General features: G+C 43.7%; 1 protein-coding gene across 1 annotated transcript in view; it reads right to left on the minus strand.

Moving 5' to 3' along the window:
• Positions 1-2,501, minus strand: part of LOC118478515 (cysteine-rich secretory protein 3-like) — a gene marked incomplete in the record, with an annotated part of 16,255 nt that extends 13,754 nt beyond the window's left edge. The window contains 1 exon segment of the mRNA XM_035972277.1: positions 2,025-2,501.
• Positions 2,502-3,860: the final 1,359 nt, after the last annotated feature.

The raw sequence follows: 3,860 nt of genomic DNA on the forward strand, positions 1-3,860 counted from the left end.
TGTGCGTCCGTGTATGCGTGAGTGTATGCGTAATATACGTATGAAAAGGTTGAGGGGCAGGAAGTGAAGGGGGACTAGGTTAAAAATTAGGACGAATTGGGCTGTGCAAAAGGACTGGTGTGTGCAAGTATGATATGATAGGGTATGGTTTGTATGGTATGGTATAGTATGGTATGGTATGGTATGGTATGGTATGGTGTGGTGTGGTATGGTGTGGTGTGGTGTGGTGTGGTCTGGTAATTTAATTTTGAGAAAAGATCACTGTGAATGTGATGGCATTTTGTGATACATTTTTGCTATTAACAAGGGCGAATTTATTTCTATATTCATCAAAGTACGCAAAAGTTCGATATTCGTATTCGGGCGTGATCTTAAAGGGTTTATACGTCTCTTTTGACAATTCCCCAACACTCACCCACCCCTGCCCCCTTACACACATACTCACATAAATACACACGCACGCACGCATACACACACACTCTCTCTCACACACACACATACACACACACACACACACACACACACACACACACGCGCGCGCGCGCGCGCGCACATTCACTCCATCTAGGAGTTGTGATGAGTGATAACTCGCTCATTCAACAACTGCTTTCTCTCTATTTTCGACGTTTTGAGGAACAATTGGTAAAGGCATAGTGAGCCTAAAAAACAAAACAAAACAAACAAACATGAGTAGTAAACAAAAAGGAAAGAAAGCGTAAACAAACATAATAGTAAGAAAACAAACGTAAATAGTAAGCAACTTAACAAAAAGAGTAAACAAACAAACAGAAATAATTTTAAAAACCCAAACAGATATAATAAACTAACAAACAGAAATAGTAAACAAAACTTACAGAAACACTAAACAAGCTGAAATAGTTAACAAACAAAGAGACATAGTAAACAGACAGAAATAGTTAATTTTAAACTAACAAACAACATCGCAGGTCTGAAAAAGAAATGACGTGCTTTTATCCTTGGTTCTATTGGTGCCATGTATGACTACGAGGCTACAAGATGGGGTTCCGGGGCTCGAATCTCTAACCCAGTGCTTGCCAACCTGGGCGACATAACCCGGTAGTGCGTCATTTGGTAATTTTGGTGGACGGTGTGGATCACCCGGGTAGTGACAGACAATGTTTAATGCCCCGGATTGTCCTTCGACAAAGTGCGCAAGAACACCACACTTGACACGTCACAGCTCTATCATGCATTCATTATGACGCATTCACCAATGCACTTGCAAGTTGGAGTTGAGATTTCGTAGACACGACATTATGATGTCATAACATTAAGTGGCTGTTGGTTGCGTACAGTGGAGGGGGGGGGGAGGACTTTATTTCTGAGACAGACCTCGTACATGTAATATTAAGCTTCTTAAAGGTAGTAATGAAACGACTCGAGGCCATTGTGGAAGAGGTGCTCGAAGGAAAGATGTGGGGCAGGAGAGCCAGGGGAAGACAAAGAACACTATGGATGGACAAGAGAAGAACATAGACTGGATAATGGCAGAATGTGCGACGGCAGCTCGCGACCGTAAAGGATGGAGGGTGATTACACGTCAACCTCAGAGTCAGAGATGACACCTCCTGGTATCGAGGTACAGGTGCTAAGAGTGGGCACTGGCTATAAAAAGGGTTACTTTCCGCTCTCTCGGCTCTGTCCTATCAGGGCTTGGTGTCATTTTGATTTTCTGCTCTAGAGTAATGTTTTTAAGGCTAGCTGTTCAGATATATTTAGCCCAAATTTTTCATTGAAAAATTATTGCAGTTTCTTAATCTTCAATATCGGTTGCACGAGCATCATTTTTTTTCTTCGAGCTACAGAGTCTAAATGTTACACACAAAAAAAGTAGAAGTATGAAGAGACAGAAGGGAGGTACAATTGTTAAAAGAATGAAACAGTTCTTCCTCTCTACAGAAAACATTTAATTTGCCTTCTGAACTCGGAACATAATTTAAACAGATTGTGGAAATTTTTCTGCTCACATCTGAGCGTTAAAACCTTAGCCATGCCACACTCACCTTGTGTTGAAGATTCCCGGATCACGAAGAACTCGTCACTCTGTCACACTGTCAGATGATGGCACCCAAGTCAGAGGCATTGGGATATCTCCTCCTCCCTCTCTCACTCACTCCTCTCTTTTTTCTTTGTCCTTTTCCCTCTCTTCTTTCCTTTCTTCCTCTCTTCAGTCTATCCAAAGTTCTGAATGCTACGAAGTCCACGGAGAACACATAGAAACACTCACCCGCGAAGTCGTCGCTCGCACGCGCGGATGAACCTTAGATGTTTGGGTGTTATTGTATGTGGTGAGCGAGCGGTGATGGTCGTGGGTGTTATTGTGTGTGAGTGAGCGGTGATGGTCGTGGGTGATATTGTGTGTGTGAGTGTGAGCGAGTCGCGATGGTCGTGGGTGTTATTGTGTGTGGTGAGCGAGCGGTGATGGTCGTGCACGTGAGTCGGGATGACGGAGAGACGGAATCATGGTCAGGTGAGACGGCTGTCCTGTGGAGGGAGTGAATGGGGTGGGGATTAGTACATAGGTAGTAGAGAGGGGAAGGGTTGGTTACGAGATTGTGGGGGTGAGAGGGGAGGGGGATTGTAGGAATGAGAGGGTAAGAGGAGGGGGGAGGAGGGGGGAGGAAGGAATAGTGAGAATGAGAGGAGAGGGGGAAGGTGGGAGAGAGGGGGAAGGGGGATGGTGGGTGAGAGAGGGAAGGGGGGATGGTGGGAGTGTGAGGGTAAGAGGAGGGGGGTTGTTGAGAGTGAGAGTGGAGGGGGGATAGTTAAAGGGGAGAGGGAGGGGGAATGGGGGGAGTGATAGAGAAGGGGGATGGTGGGAGTGAGAGGGTAAGGGGGGATGGGGAGAGTAAACGTGGAGGAGGAATAATTAAAGGGGAGAGGGAGGGGGAATGGGGGGAGTGACAGGAGAAGGGGAGGGGTTGAAGAGGTGGTGCATGAGAGAGGTGAGGAAGGGGTTGAAAAATGGTGGGATGAAAATAAAAGGCAAAAGTTAGGGGTGGATGTACAGTGCAAAAAAATGTGCATATTATGTGTGTGTTTGTGTGTGTTTATAAGTATGCCCGCGCGCGCGCGCGCGCGCGCGCGCGTGTGTGTGTGTGTGTGTGTGTGTGTGTGTGTGTGTATGTGTGTGTATGTGTGTGTATAAGAGATAATTTGTTTGTCTTTGTGCGAGTTTTTTAGTTTCAGACTTTGAGAATGTGGACAAGTTTTTAAATTTAAATGTCAAGAATGTAATTGTTTCGTCAAGTTGTGAGGTTGAAAGAAAAAGTAATGAATTTTCAAGACCTGTATGAAAAGGCAAAGCATTTATTACACATTTCCGCCAAGAATATTTTTATAAGCTATTGAAATCGCTTGCGAATGTGAGATCTTATAATGAATAAATTCTATATATTACTGGGAGCAGGTAGCAGCTACATAATACTTTCATAATTGATTTCTTGAAATAGATTTGGGATCTATATTGATTTAACTTGTTTTCTTGAAATAGATTTTGGGCCTGAAATGATTAGATTTTTGGGTCTATATTGATTTATCTTGTTTTCTTGAAATAGATTTTGGGCCTGAAATGATTTAACTTGTTTACCACATCGGAGCTGTTTAAGAGAGAAAAGAAAAGGAAAAGAGATACCTATAAACAACATGAAGTGACACATAGAAGATGGCATCGAGTGGGATATACACATTGAGAAAATTGACGACAAGTATAAACGGGATTGTGATGAGGTAGATCTTGCAGTGCCAGATGACCGAAGTCTGTGAAAGGAGAGAAGAGAAGAGAAGAGGAAAGGGGAGATAGAGAGAGAGAGAGAGAAAGGGGGAGAGAGAGAGAGAGA

The sequence above is a fragment of the Aplysia californica genome, unplaced genomic scaffold (assembly GCF_000002075.1).
Source record: "Aplysia californica isolate F4 #8 unplaced genomic scaffold, AplCal3.0 scaffold00638, whole genome shotgun sequence".
Classification (NCBI taxonomy): domain Eukaryota; kingdom Metazoa; phylum Mollusca; class Gastropoda; order Aplysiida; family Aplysiidae; genus Aplysia; species Aplysia californica.